This window comes from Mastomys coucha, unplaced genomic scaffold (genome assembly GCF_008632895.1).
Source record: "Mastomys coucha isolate ucsf_1 unplaced genomic scaffold, UCSF_Mcou_1 pScaffold22, whole genome shotgun sequence".
Classification (NCBI taxonomy): Eukaryota; Metazoa; Chordata; class Mammalia; order Rodentia; family Muridae; genus Mastomys; species Mastomys coucha.
Window position 1 is genome coordinate 224,350,296 of NW_022196905.1, and position 16,445 is coordinate 224,366,740.

Below are 16,445 nucleotides of genomic sequence, written 5' to 3' on the forward strand. Positions count from 1 at the left end.
CCCCCGCTCCCGCCACTCCCTCATCAAGCAACCCAATCCAGATTCCTGGCCCAGGCATTCCCCTACACTGGAGTATAGAGCCTTAACAGGACCAAATCTCTCTCCTCTCACTGATGACTGACAAGGCCATTCTCTGCTACATATGTAGCTGGAGACATGGGTGCCTCCATGTGTACTCTTTGGTTGGCAGTTTAGTTCACGGGAGCTCTGGGGGCACTGGTTAGTTCATATTCTTGTTCCTCCTATGGGGCTGCAAACCCTTTCAGCTCCTTGGGTCCTTTCTCTAGTTCCTCCATTGGGGAACTGTGTTCAGTCCAAAGGATGGCTGAGAGCATCCACCTCTGTATTTTTCAGGTACTGGTAGAGCCGCTCAGGAGACAGCTTTATCAGGCTCCTGTCAGCAAGCACTTGCTGGCATCCACAATAGCGTCTGGGTTTGGTGACTGTATATGGGATGGATTTGCAGGTGGGCAGTCTCTGGATGGCCTTTCCTTCAGTCTCTGCTCCACACTTTGTATCTCCTTTCATGGGTATTTTGTTCCCCCTTCTAAGAGGGGGGAAACACTTTGTGGATACAAAATATCCACACTTTGTTCTTCCTTCTTCTTCAGCTTCATGTGGTCTGTGAATTGTATCTTGGGTATTCCGAGCTTATTCTGGGCTAATACCCACTTATCAGTGAGTGCATGCCATGTGTGTTCTTTTGTGAATGGGTTACTTCAATTAGGATGATATTCTCCAGATCCTTTCATTTCCCTAAGAATTTCATAAATTCATTGTTTTTAATAGCTGAGTAGTACTCCATTGTGTAAATGTACCACATTTTCTGTATCCACATTTTCTGTATCCATTCCTCTGTTGAGGGACATCTGCGTTCTTTCCAGCTTCTGGCTGTTATAAATAAGGCTGCTATGAACATGGTGGAGCATGTGTCCTTATTACATGTTGAAGCATCTTCTGGGTATATTTGCAGGAGTGGTATTGCTGGTTCTTCAGGTAGTACTATGTCCAATTTTCTGAGAAGCCACAAAACTGTTTTCCAGAGTGGTTGTACCAGTTTGCAATTTCACCAGCAATGGAGGAGTGTTCCTTTTTCTCCACATCCTCTCCAGGATCTGCTGTCACCTGAGTTTTTGATTTTAGCCATTCTGACTGATGTGAGGTGGAATCTCAGGGTTGTTTTGATTTGCATTTCCCTGATGACTAAGGATGTTGAACATATCTTTAGGTACTTCTCAGCCATTCAGTATTCCTCAGTTGAGAATTCTTTGTTTAGCTCTGTGCTCCATTTTTGTTTTGAGTTTGGGTTTCTCTGTGTAGCCCTGACTGTCCTGGAACTGACTCTTTAGACCAGGCTGGCCTCGAACTCAGAAATCCACCTGCCTCTGCCTCCCAAGTGCTGGGATTAAAGGCATGCACCACCACTGCCTGGCTCTGTACTCCATTTTTAATAGGGTTATTTGGTTCTCTGGAGTCTAACTTCTTGAGTTTTTTTTGTATATTGGATATTAGCCCTCTATTGGATGTAGGTTTGGTAAAGATCTTTTCCCACTCTTTTGGTTGCCATTTTGTCCTATTGACAGTGTCCTTTGCCTTACAGATGCTTTGCAATTTTATGAGGTCCCATTTGTCAATGCTTGATCTTAGAGCATAAGCTATTGATGTTCTATTCAGGAAATTTTCCCCTGTGCCCATGTCCTCGAGGCTCTTCCTCAATTTTTTTTTCTATTAGTTTCAGTGTATCTGGTTTTACGTGTAGGTCCTTGATCCACTTGGACTTGAGCTTTTTACAAGAAGATAAGAACGCATCAATTTGTATTTCTCTACATGCTAACCTCCAGTTGAACCAGTACCATTGGTTGAAAATGCTCCTTTTCTCCAAAGGAGCTAATGATTTTAGCTCCTTTGTCAAAGATCAAGTGACCATAGGTGTGTGGGTTCATTTCTAGGTCTTCAGTTCTATTCCATTGATCTACCTGCTTGTCACTGTACCAATACGATACAGTTTTCATCACAATTGCTCTGTAGTACAGCTTGTGGTCAGGAATGGTGATTCTATGAGAAGTTCTTTTATTGTTGAGAATAGTTTTCGGTATCATAGATTTTTTTGTTATTCCAGATGAATTTGCAAATTGCTCTTTCTAACTCTATGAAAAATTGAGTTGTAGTTTTGATGGGGATTGTATTGAATCTTTAGATTGCTTTTTGCAAGATGGCTATTTTTACTATATTAATCCTGCCAATCCATGAGCATGGGAGATCTTTCCATCTTCTGAGATCTTCGATTTTTTTCTTCAGAGACTTGAAGTTCTTATCATATAAATCTTTCACTTGCGTAAGTAGAGTCACACCAACGTATTTTATATTATTTGTGACTATTGTGAAGGTTGTTATTTCCCTAATTTCTTTCTCAACCTTTTTATCCTTTGAGTAGAGGAAGGCCACTGATTTGTTTGAGTTAATTTTATATCCAGCTACTTTGCTGAAGTTGCTTATCAGGTACAGGAGTTCTCTGGTAGAATTTTTGGGGTCACTTAAGTATACTATCTTATCATCTGCAAATAGTGATATTTTGACTTCCTCTTTTCCATTTTGTATCCCTTTGACCTCCTTTTGTTTTCTAATTGCTTTGGCTAGGACTTCAAGTACTATATTGAATAAGTAGAGAGAAGTGGGCAGCCTTGTCTAGTCCCTGATTTTAGTGAGATTGTTTCAAGTTTCTTTCCATTTAGTTTGATGTTGGCTACTGGTTTGCTGTATATTGCTTTTACTATGTTGAATTCCTGATCTTTCCAAGACTTTTATTATATAGGGGTGTTGGATTTTATCAAATGCTTTCTCAGCATCTAATGAAATGGTCATATGGGTTTTTTTCTTTGATCTTGTTTATATAGTAGATTACTTTGATGGATTTCCATATATTGAATCATCTCTGCATCCCTGGGATGAAGCCTACTTGATCATGATGGTTTTGATGTGCTTTTGGATTCAGTTTGCAAGAATTTTATTGAGTATTTTTGCATTGATATTCATAAGGGAAGTTGGTCTGAAGTTATCTTTCTTTGTTGGGTCTTTGTGTGGTTTAGGTATCAGAGTAATTGCAGCTTTGTTGAATGAGTTGGGTGGAGTTCCTTCTGTTTCTATTTTGTGGAATAGTTTGAGGAGTATTGGTATTAGGTCTTCTTTGAAGGTTTGAATAAAACTCTGCGCTAAACCCATCTGGTCCTGGCCTCTTTTTTTGGTTGGGAGACTATTAATGACTGTTTCTATTTCTTTAGGGGATATGGGATTGTTTAGATCATTTATCTGATCCTGATTTAACTTTGGTACCTGGTATCTATCTAGAAAATTGTCTATTTTGCATCTAGATTTTTCAGTTTTTTGGAATATAGGCTTTTGTAGTAGGATATGATGATTTTTTGGATTTTTTTGGTTTCTGTTGTTATATCTCCCTTTTTATTTAAGATTTTGTTAATTTGGGTACTCTCTCTATGCCCTCTGGTGAGTCTGGCTAACTGTTTATCTATCTTGTTCATTTTCTCAAAGAACCAGCTTCTGGTTTTGTTGATTCTTTGTATAGTTCTTTTTGTTTCTACTCGGTTGATTTCAGCTCTGAGTTTGATTATTTCCTGCCATCTACTCCTCATTGGTGTATTTGCTTCTTTTTGTTCTAGAACTTTCAGATGTGCTGTCAAATTGTTGGTATATGCTCTCTCCAGTTTCTTTTTGGAGGCACTTAAAACTATGAGTTTTTCCTCTTAGCACTGGTTTCATTATATCTGTTGAGGTCTGATTTGTGACTGATTATATGGTCAGTTTTGGAGAAGGTACCATGAAGTGCTGAGAAAAAGTTATATTCTTTTGATTTAGGATGAAATGTTCTATAGATAACTTTTAAATCTATTTGGTCCAAAACTTCTGTTACTTTCACTGTGTCTCTGTTTAGTTTGTGTTTCCCTGATTTGTCTATTGATGAGAGTGGGGTTTTGAGGTCCCCCACAATTATTGTGTGAAGTGCAATATGTGCTTTGAACTTTAGTAAAGTTTCTTTTATGAATGTGGGTGCCCTTGCATTTGGAGCATAGATGTTCAGAATTGATAGTTCTTTTTGGTAGATTTTTCCTTTGATGAATATGAAGTGTCCTTTCTTATCTTTTTTTGATGACTTTTGGATGAAAGTTGTTTTTAGCCGATATTAGAATGGCTACCCCAGCTTGTTTCTTGGGACCATTTGCTTGGAAAATTGTTTTCCAGCCCTTTACTCTGAGGTAGTGTTTGTTTTTAACACTGAGGTGTGTTTCTTGTATGCAGCAAAATGTTGGATCCTGTTTACTTATGCAGTCTGTTAGTCTATGTCTTTTTATTGGGGAATTGAGTCCATTGATGATAAGATATATTAAGGAATAGTGATTGTTGCTTGCTGTTATTATTGATGTTAGTTTTATGTTTGTGTGGTTATCTTCTTTTGGGTTTGTTGAAATAAGATTACTTTCTTGCTTTTTCTAAGGTGTAGTGTCCCCCTTGTGTTGGCATTTTCCGTCTATTTCCTTTGTAGGGCTGGATTTGTAGAAAGATATTGTGTAAATTTGGTTTTGTCATGGAATATCTTGGTTTCTCCATCTATGGTAATTGAGAGTTTTGCTGGGTATAGTAGTCAGGGTTGGCATTTGTGTTCTCTTAGGGTCTATATGAGATCTTCCCAGGATCTTCTAGGTTTCATAGTCTCTGGTGAGAAGTTTGGTGTCATTCTGATATGTTTGCCTTTATATGTTACTTTACCTCTTTCCCTTACTGCTTTTAATATTCTTTTCTTGTTTAGTGCATTTGGTGTTTTGATTATTATGTGACGGGAGGAATTTCTTTTTTGGTCCAATCTATTTGGAGTTCTGTAGGCTTCTTGTATGTTCATGGACATCTCTTCCTTTACATTAGGAAAGTTTTCTTCTATAATTTTGTTGAAGATATTTATTGGCCCTCTATGTTGGGAATCTTCACTCTCTTCTATACCTATTATCCTTAGGTTTGGTCTTCTCATTGTGTTCTGGATTTCCTGGATGTTCTGAGTTAGGAGCTTTTTGCATTTTGCATTTTCTTTGACTGTTTTGTCAATGTTTTCTATGATATATTCTGCACCTGAGATTCTCTCTTCTAGATCTATGACTCCTGGTCTCTTTCCTAGGTTTTCTAACTCCAGGGTTGTCTCCCTTTGTGATTTCTTTATTGTTTCTATTTCCATTTTTAGATCCTGGATGGTTTTGTTCATTCCCTTCTCCTGTTTGATCATGTTTTCCTGTAATTCTTTAAGGGATTTTTGTGTTCCTTCTTTAATGCCTTCTACCTGTTTACCTGTGTTCTCTGGCATTTCTTTAAGGAAGTTATTTATGTCTTTCTTAAGTTCCTCTATCATCATCATGAGATGTGACTTTAAATCAGAGTCTTGCTTTTCTGTTGTGTTGGGTTAACCAGGGTTCACTGTGGTGGGAGAACTGGGTTCTGATGATGCCAAGTAGTCTTGGTTTCTGTTGCTCAACATCTGGTTATCTTTGGTGTTATCTGGTCTTGCTGTCTCTGACTTTGGCTTTTCTTCTCTGCAAGCCTGTGTGTCAGTACTCCTTGGAGACCAGTTCTCCCAGGGAGGAATTTGTGTATGGAGAGCTGTGGTATAGGGCCAGCACTGGGGTGCAGACAGAGACCAGAAGGATCCTGTCCCCAGGTGACCCTTGGTTCCTGTATCCTGATGGCTCTGTAAAAGTCCCTCTTGGGCCAGGAATTTAAAGAGAAGTGGTTGTCTTACCTGTGCTAGCATTTGTGTTGCCACTCCTGGGAGACCAGCTCAATGCTGTTGGTATTTGTGTATGTATCTCTGTGGCACAGGATCACCTCTGGGCACAGATAGAGACTGGAAGACTCCTGTTACAGGCAGCCCCTGGGTTCCTGTGTCTTGAGGGTTCTGGACAGGTTCCTCTGAGCAGCAGTAGTGATCCTTCCTACATTCACAGGCCTGTCTGCACTCCTGGGAGGCTCGATCCCTCCCCATACCTTCAGTGTTGATAGATGGATGCTCAGCTGTTTCCCCTTTCTAGGACTCAGTTTCTTCATCCATCAAGTTTCCTACTGATTTTTTTTATGATAATATCTATTTCAGATGAAATTTAGGTAAGAATTTCAACACATTATAGTTAAAATTTGGGATTCCGCCAGAGATAGAGTTCTACCATTCTGTATGTCACACAGACTTCTCTCCCCTCTTCCACATCTGTTATTAGAGTGCCTAACATTTTTTATTCAGATACCAGAGAACTCATCTGGTCAGTACCCAAAGGAGAAACCCTCAAAAGCAGCCAGCCTGTTGTATTTGCATCTAACCTCTTGTTCCTTCTGCCTACCATTAGAGACCTTTCTTTAGTGTGACCCACAACATGAAGTTGTTTTACATGACACAGAAACCCAAGAATGAAATGACTTCCCCTGTCTGCTGCCACTGCCCGTCTCCCATTTACAGATGTCTCCTGAGGTTGGTCCTTCCCATTGTTGTCTACTGGTTTCGCAATATTTGCCCCTCCCTTGTGTTTAGTCAAAGCTGTGAGGACCATGGCTGGGCTCACTAGCCTGGGCCCTTGTAACTGCTTTATTCTTGTTTCTAGGAAGGAAGCAAGACCTTTAGCTCTGTCATTTCTTTAAGATAAGTATATAGAAATATCAAGCGACAGTAAGTGCTTTTAAAAGAGGTAAAAACTTTTAAAATCAATTTTTTGTGTGTGTCAAAGTTCTTGGCATTCTTCTGTAAGATAATGGCAGTCACTGGGCTAAGTGTCAGTGAGCTTCACCTGCTTTGTTCATTTGGACATTGGAAACTGCATCTAAGATCCACCAATACTTTTTAAAATTCTTTTTTTTTTTTTTACTTTTAAATGAAAGTGTACAGAATTATTAATCTAATATATAAATATACGGACCCTTTGGTCTATTTCTACCTGCCTAACTCTACTCTTGAACCAGTTTCAGCCTTTCAAACATGCTATTTTTACCCTCTTTCTATTGGTCATTCCATGTTGTTGCCTTGGCCTAGCTGGAAATGGTAGAACAAGATGCCCTTCATCCCAGTCTGGCTGCACCCATTTGCTGTATAGTCCTTAGCTCCTTAGTTCCTGAGGGTAAATGCTGTGATTCAGTGTCTCCTGTGGAATTGACATGGACAAAGCATCTGCTTGGTTTCTTCAGCTAATGAGGTTTTGCTGAATACTGCACATAATGCTAACTACCAAATGCTTGCAAGCCTCACTGATGAGGGCTAATGAGCATGGATGGATGTCTGCAGTCCCCGGAACAGAGGAGCAGGGTATTGTAAATGCACTGCCCTTAAGACAAAACTGGCCTTGGACTTACTTGTTGAAATTTTTTTCTCGTCCCTTTCTCTCCTCTTGCCATCCCCAGAAGATTATTTATGCAGCATAGAGCATATTAAAAATGAAGCAAATTAGAACGCAGCTTAGAACCGTGTTGCAGAAATCACAATTGAGTTTCCCATACTGTATAGATTATTTAGTAGAGCTGATTTTTAATTTAATTGACAAGCACTAAATCATGTTCTCTCAAAGGCAGATTTTAAAAAGAGTGTGTTTTACAGGCAGTACTTGAAGTTATCTTAAACCCTTGTCCCACATAGCTGTTGGTGGGACTTGACACCAGCCCACTGTCTCCACCAATGTTCATTTCCCTAATTCTGTGTGTCAGTGTGACTAGAACACAATGCTCAGATATCTAGATAATTATTCTGGGTGATTTTATGAGGTGTTTCTATGTGAAATTAGTATTTAAGCCCAAACACTCAGTAAACTTGATGATTGTCTTTCTTATTGTGGCTAGACCACATCCAATCTGTTGAAGATCGCAACAGAAGAAAGTTAACCTTCTAAGTGGAGGGTTCTCCTGGTGTAACTACCTGGGGCATTAGCTTTTTTCTTGCCTCTAGGCTCTTTCTGACTACTGGATCTTCTTGCCTTTGGATTAGAAATCTATCATCATTTCAGATTAGAAAAGAGTCCAGCTGATTAGTCTCCTGAGTCCAGCTGTCTTATTAGCTTTTCTGTTGCTGTGATAAACATAGCTGAAACCAACTTAGGAAGGAATCAGAGCAAGAAGCTAGATCAGCAAGAAGCTGATGCAGAGGCATGGAAGAGCAGTGCTTACTGGATTGTTCCTACTGACTTGCTCAGCCTGCTTCCTCATACAACTCAGGACCACCTCCCCAGGATTGGCCTGTTACAAGATGTTTGAACTTGTTTCCAGTTAGGATGTGTCTCAGACCTTAGCACACTTTTAATGCCTCTTGTTGAAATACAGACCTGCCCTTAGTACTCACCTTTAATCCCAAATAATGGTAAAGTTAGTTTGTAGAAGGAAGCACCTATGTTTGAAAGTGATGTCTAATTCAGTGGCAGAAAAAGTGATAAATCAGAAAAATTTGACAGAATAGGATCTGCCCAACTCTCTGGAGAAGAGAGAGGAAAGGGAAGCTACTTAAGGGAGACAGACAGCACAGGAGAAGGGAGTACAGTACAGGAATACAGGAGAGTTCAAAGAGAACAGGACAGTGGAGTTGAGAGGGAGAGCAGAGGAGCACAGAGACGGAGAATGAGGCAGTCTTACCTTGAGAGTTTTACAGAGACAGATTGAAGAGAAAACAAGATAGACACAGGTAAAGACAAGTAAGAGAATGAGAAGGAGCCAGAAGATTAGAAAAGATTGCTAGAGTTAGTTTGAGGCCAAGCAGAGCGATTCAGAGGCCAAGAGAAAAGCCGGATTTAATAAGTCAGCTGGGAGAAGAGTTTGAGCCAGAGTAACTGAATTGAATCAGCCAGCCAGAGATCAGAAAGAGCTAGACAGGGTGAGTTTATTCAGCAGAAAGCCTCAGGGGCTGAAAACCTTCTAGGCCTAGATTAGATTTTACGGAGCCTAGAAGCTTCCAGGACTAAGACTAGATTAGCAGACAGAAGGAGTAAGCCTCCCAGACAACAGTTACATCAGGAGAATAAAAGCTACTTTTACAGTGGCACCACCAATAGTGAGGCAGGCCTTCTTACATCAGTCATTAAAGTCATTAGTCAATAAACTGCCTGACAGATTTAGGCCAATTTTTTTTTTTCAATAGGGTTTCTCTGTATAGCCCTGGCTGTCCTGGAACTCACTCTGTAGACCAGGCTGGCCTTGAACTCAGAAATCTGCCTGCCTCTGCCTCCTAAGTTCTGGGATTAAAGGCATGTGCCACCACTGCCTGGCTCCATAGACCAATCTTATGGAAGCATTTTCTCAACTGAGAAAGTTTCTTCCCAAATCACCGTAGCTTGTGTCAAGTTGATGAGAAGCCATCCAGGTCAACAGCTTACCACCAACTCCATACATCTTGCAATTTTTCCTATTTCATAACATGTAAGCTACTTCCTTAGAATGAATACTCTCCCCACTTGTGTCCCTTGTCTTGCACCTCTCCATGTGAATGTGCATATGAGTTCTGAATCTCTGGAGAACTCTGTTTAGGATAAAATACAGCAGCAGCAGCAGCAGCAGCAGCAGCAACACACATATACTATAGCCAACACCATTCTGACTTCAGCTCTTGGATGAATGCAGCCAAGTGCCGTTCTGCTACTGGGATGTGTGACTTTGGAGAAGTTCCAGAACCTCTCTCTCAGTGCAATTTTTCAAATTTTAAAAAACAAATATTGTCATGAGAATGTCCAACAGAGTGTTGAATAACACTTGGCATGTAGCAGGCTCTTGAGGCATATTAACATTCTAATAATACATGTACAACACATACTAACATTCTAGTAACTCATGTACAACAGAGTACTGCATAACACATTGCATGTAACAGGATCTTAAGACATACTAACATTCTAAAGCCAGAGCAGATGACAGAAATAAGTCATAAAACAAGGATGTAAGTATTATCAGGAAGCATTACTTCTTGTGAATAAATTGCTGAACATCTGTATATCTTTCCATGCTGTCTTAGTCAGGGTTTCTATTCCTGCACAAAACATCATGACCAAGAAGCAAGTTGGGGAGGAAATGGTTTATTCAGCTTACTTCCACATTGCTGTTGATCGCCAGAGAAAGTCAGGACTGGAACTCAAGCAGGTCAGGAAGCAGGAGCTGATGCAGAGGCCATGGAGAGATGTTTCTTACTTGCTTGCTTTCCCTGGCTTGCTCAGCCTGCTCTCTTACAGAACCCAAGACTTCCAGCCCAGGGATGGCACCACCCACAAGGGGCCCTCCCCCCTTGATCACTAATTGAGAAAATTACACAATTTTCTCATGTGTAATTTTCATGGAGCTGGATCTCATGGAGGCACTTCCCTATGTGAATCTCCCTTCTCTGTGATAACTCCAGCCTGTGTCAAGTTGGCACACAAAACCAGCCAGTACACATGCCGTCTTGAAATAAGAGCCACACTCCTCTCATTGCTTCTGCCTCAAAGTCAGCAGATCTCTTCTTAGAATAGTTTTCCCAAGACTCGCATAAGCCAGTGTTAGTAATGCCTTGAATCAGTTTTGTGGTACATTTAGCTCTCAAAAATGAAATTAAACACCTGATATTTAATAGTGCCACTATGTAAGCACAATTATTTCAGTGATTTTGGTTCAGGAAGTTGACTTCTCTTGAGCAGCTAAAAATGTGAGAAATATTAATCATCATGGAACAGCTATAAAATAAATATGAAGATATAGCCTATGTTCTGTATATCACATGTGAAAAGAACACCATGAATTATAATCATTAAATGAAAGAAAGTGCCATGAGTATGCTGTGCTTTCCATACATGTATGAGAAATTAGGATGGATGAGTGGATGGGTGGGTGGATGGATGGATGGATGGATAGGTGGGTGGGTGCATGGATGGGTGGATGGATGGATGGATGGATAGAGTCTGATGGCCAACTCTAGAAAGAGGTCTGAATAGTCATTGCAGTTTTCTGTTTGTGAGATGATGGTAAACTAGGTGAATGGAGTTGTGATTGGGAGACATCTACTGAAAACCTTATATAATTAAAAATTTTTGTCTTATGGTGAATTGCCCTTTGAAAAACATTAGATTAAATGAAAGAACAAGGAAGAGAATACTCAGAGGAAACACCCGCATTAAGGTTTCTCTGAACACCCTTGAAACTTTATTACACTGTTTATTTATAGTTCCCAGGTGCAGATATTCGCCTGATACTACTTTGGCCTGATTTGAGTAATTTAAAAACTTGCATCTAGACAGATGTGCATGCAATGCCTTAATTATCATCTCAAATTCTGAGTAAGATGAGTTGCAATTTTAATCTAGGTACTTAAGGCATTCTGTAAATGTTCTCCTATCTATTTAAAAATGTTTAATATTATGGATTAATGTTAAATGTATTTATTATCATGGTAGGAGATATAAAAAGTCAGTCTGATTTTATTTATAGACATGAAAAATTTTAATGGAAATATTTTCAACTATGGTTAACATGATTAACATGATGTGTTACATTGTTTATAGAAATTTAGTATGATTATTTCTTATTGTTAAAAATAACTATTTTTGTAAACATTTTCTGTGTATGTTTAGGATTCATATATTGTAATCAGGAATACTAAAACATGTTTTTCTTCCAAACTATCAAATGATTACCAAGGTACCATTGTCCATTCCTAGTGTAACAAAGGTCCTTCTGTCTGTCATTATGTAGACCATTCATAAACATCTCAGAAACTGATAATTCTTCCCCAAGTGTCCTAAAGCAGTCTACAATGAGGGCCCAGTCATTGCGGTAGATATTTAAAAGTTCCCTCTGATCCTGGCAGGGCGTGCATGTGGCCCTACACCTGCCTAAGGGCTCTGGATTCACAAATGAAAGGTACACACTTGCAACCTTTATATGTAATCTGCCATAAGTAGCTCAGTGGCTGGGCACTTCTAAACCTCCCATGGCTAGCACACTCTCTCCTCTGGTATTCCTAAGTTAACACTTTCTAAATCTATATTTTGTCTTTGTTGTCTGTTTCCTTCTGGGCAGACCTCCCATGAGGCTGCTTTTCCTTTGCCCCTACATTTCAGCCATCTCACCCTCCTCTTCTTCACAGTGGTGTGGTCGTCCTGCAACCCTCTCATGTCTAACTCCCTCTTCCTGTCTCCATGTTTCTTGCCTGGGAATCCTAAAGGTCCCATCTCTATCCCCCTGCCCAGACAGTGGCTTCTGGCTCTTTTATTGACCAGTCAAGAAACCAACTGTTGGCAGGGTCCTGCTACAGATGTATGAGTTCTCATATAAATACAAATCAAATCCCCCCCCCCCAGTGACTGTTATAGGAACCTGCTCTTGCTAGCAAAAATGGAAGATATTCAAGCACTCTGATGTCTGGAGCCATATTTAGAGGAGAGTGACTCAAAAGAGTCAGGATGTGAATAGACAGAGAGGAGAATGACAGTCCTAACGTGACAGACAGCAGGCAGGAACTTGAGATGGGTGAGAGTGGCAGTGTTTTGTAGTGAAGTGTTCTAACATAAACAGGGAGAGAAAGTTACATTTAGTTATTAGAAGTCCTTTTGACGTTTTGGCTTTATTTGGAAGATGCTAGTTTGGAGAAGAGGACAGATGTCCTAAACACTACATAGGAATGTCTGTTCTCTTACCCACCATCCTTCTCTTCATTTATTTAACAAATGTTTTTGGCAACCACCTTCATGCAAGTCAGTGACACAAAAACAATAACTTGGCTATAAATACAGAAGACTGTCAGAGGCCAGCGTGAAGCAGAAAACTAAGGAAGCTGTTGGAGTGATGCCAGATGTGTGGTGGAATTAGTGGTCTTCAATTTCAGTGTTAAATGTGTGTGGCCATCATAATTAAATACAGTATATATTTTGTTTTAGTTTTTTCTGTTTTTCTGTTCTTTTGTTTTTTGTTTTTCCCTAGCGCTAGAGATTGAGTCTATGGTCATATGTATTCGGGGCAGGTACTCTATTAATAGGCTATATCCCCAATCTTAAAGTAGACTTTTTTGTTTGCTTGTTTCTGTTTTTGATTTTGTTTCTGTTTTGAGACAGGGTTTGTCTGTATAGCCCTGGCTGTCCTGGAACTCACTCTGTAGACCAGGCTGGTCTTGAACTCACAAATTTGCCTGTCTCTGCCTCCCAAGTGCTGGAATTAAAGATGTGTGCCATCACAGCCCGTAAAGTAGACTTTCATTATTTCCAGTGTACAGATTAGTAAGCAAAAGTTGATTGAGACAAAGGTGGCTTGAGGATACAAGTTGCAGTTATCAATTAATCCTACTCAAATCACCCCAGTAGTGGTGGCTCAAGTTCCTTACTACCCATCCAAATGTTCTGGGATCCTGAATAAGACACATACATGTAGCCTTATCGTTTAATATGTCTTAAACAGCTCAATGGCTGGGCCACTCCCAAACCTCCACGTGGCTAACACCTCCCCTCCAATATCCCTGAGTTACTGCTTACCAAAATCTATATTCTATTGTTGTTGCCCTAGACCCAGTCAGGGGTTGGGAGGGCTGTGGCCGCTCTTCCCTAGCTTTTATATATTGGCTGTCTCTCTGTCCTTTACTTCTCAGCCATGGCAGCTACTTCTTTCCTAGCACAGCAGCTAACTCTCATCCTCCCCTTTCTCTGTCCCTAGCCTGGGACTCCTAAAAGTGCCACCTCTGTCTCTCTGCCCAGCCATTGGCCACCGGCAACTTTATTTACCAATCAAAACCAACTAGGGGCAGGGACCCTCAGCATCTTTTGTGCGGAAATTGTAGATTTTCATGTAATATTGGGGACCCAATTAACATAAATAAATAGTATTAGACATTACAACATTTATGCCTTCTCATCCATTAAAAAGGCCTTTTCTCTCGGATATACATTGAACATAATTATAACACTTATGTAAACTATAAGATATGATATATACTAACAATGTCTAGTCCATCAATTATGTCAGTTTAGGTATATTACTATAACATCTATCTTAACTTAAAGAGTTTACAGTTTTACACCTAAATTATGCTTTGATTTTAACTTGTATTACAATCTGAAAACCATCGTTTCAAATCTAGATCATCTTCCTTAATGTTAAATAATTTAAGTTTGATTATGAGACTATAACTAGTCTTCCACCTTGTCAGAGATCCAATAATGAATTAAATATTACCTAAATGTATAGGAAGCACAAAAACATAGCTTCCAAAACTTAAACAATTATAGAGACAGCTGACTACTCGAACATTCCCATATTCCTTAAAATGTTGTAGCATCTGTCTTTAGCCTTCTGGCCCAGAACCATCTGACAGACCTTAAGTGAAGCAGGAATTATGAAGGACTAGCTTACTCTGTATTGGCAGAGCTCATCTGTCGACTATCTTATATCACATGTCCTTTTTTGGACATTTTTTTTTTTTGTCTGTAGATGAATTAGGGCAATTCTTGTCCACTGGCAACCTTGGCACAGTTAGAGGAACTCTATACAGAGTTATAATGCTCAGTATCTTTGAACTGTGAAGGGGGTGCTGTCAGGAGTAGACATGTCTTCTAGTCAAAAAAGTCTATTAATAATGAAATGAATTTAAATGTCATTCTGTGGATTTCTGATGCTTTTGAAGACTATCTATATATAGTATATGTGAACTATTAAACCTTGACTACTCTTAGCTATTTCTATTTGAATAATATTGAAAATACTTTATTATAATTAAATCAAAATCTAATATAACCATGAGTTTTCTATTTGGCTCTTAACTTGCATTGCTTAATCATCCTAAACAGTTTGTAATAGCACTATTAGAAGGACTGGGTCTAAGCCTTGTATTCTTAAATGAGTTGCATAGGCACACTGCCTATTTAAGAGTAACAAAATTAATTTTAAATTTTGTATCAACATATAAAAATTTATGCCAATGAAATCCTTAACCCTGTATCAACTTATAAATTCTGTACTAATGTACAAAATTATAATTCCAATTTTGCATCCATTATAAAGATTTCTACCAATGTAAGATTTTGGCTATACAAAGTGTTTTATTTAAGAATAAATTTACTAATATATCCCATATTGCCGGGCAGGCTCTCTGCCCGGCAGAACCAGGGTAAAGAGGGAGAGAACCTGGTCTAGCCGAGCCTCTCTCTCGGGGCTGAGCGTGATGGTGAGTGTCACGGTCGGATCTCTTGCCTCCTGGAGAATAACTACCCCGAGCCAGGAGTCTGTCCAAGCAGGAACTCGTTTTATTGTATCAATATTTTCTTTATAAAGGACTGAGAGAGGAGGCGGAGTTTTCTGCTGAGGTGAGATGACATAGAGGGAGGGGAAAATTGATGAAGGGTATGGGGTGACTAAGGGAACCAACAGTTACAGTTACTTTAAATCAGCAGGAGCTAGGCAAAGGCAGGCTTAAGCAGGTTGTGCTGAGTCACTCCAGTATGGAAGTGACTGAGACAGTTTACAAAACTCGAGCCAGGCTCAGGTTTGTCCTCAAGGCCCAAACCAGGGCCCAATAGAGCCCAACACCATATACCTAATTTCTTATAATATTACTCTATCCCCCTTTTTCCGTTTAACCTCATTTCCTTTTATCTAGGAAAGAAAAGATAGAGAAGAGCAAAGGAAAGAAAGAAATCCCCAAGCCTAAGTTCTCTATTTAGTTTTCTCCCTATCCAAAATTATGACCATTTCCAAATCATCCCTTAAAATGACAACCTATCTATAATTTATATAGTATTCATAACAAGACACTCAAACTCAGGGAATAGGGATGACAATTCTCCATGACTTCTTCCTATTGAATAGGAACAGTGAGTGTGTATGTGTATTCTTTCTAAAGGGGTAGGGAGGGGTAGGAAAATTGGAAAACTCAGTTAGACTTAAAAAAAAAAAGCTAGCTTTTACATCTGTCATCTAGTCTCTATATATTTAGAAGTGTCAGGGTTTGACTGAAGTTCTGACTGGATATATCTGAAGGGTTGGATGAACCAAGGTCACTAGGAATCTCCAGCTATTCCTGAAGCTGTTTGGGGAGAAAGTCTCTGGAAACAGCTTCAGGAGGCAGGGAGCTGAACAGTTGGTCATTTCAGCATCCCTGAGGATGAACCTTGTCAGAGCTGCACATTCTGTAATATATGAATCTTTCAACCAATTTTTTAGTATTATTAAGATATTCATATGGATTGTACAAGGTACATAGATCAGTGAAGGATGAATTTTTGCTCCTTGTTTGAGCAGGTAAAATACAGCTGTCCTTTTTATGAGTTTATGGTTATTTAATCAATAACCAATTGTAATAAGTCTTCATTTATACCATGTGAAGGATGACATGATGAACCTTAAGAATTCTATAACCAACAAGATTTATTGTCTAATTTTTGCTAACGCTTTGGCTTGAGACGTTTTTTTTTTTTTTTTTTTTTTTTTTT

The 16,445-nt window shown here is 39.4% G+C and overlaps 1 protein-coding gene across 7 annotated transcripts in view; it reads left to right on the plus strand.

Moving 5' to 3' along the window:
- Positions 1–16,445, plus strand: part of Phkb (phosphorylase kinase regulatory subunit beta) — a 210,521-nt gene that overhangs the window by 132,143 nt on the left and 61,933 nt on the right. The gene's annotated exons all lie outside the window — the stretch shown is intronic.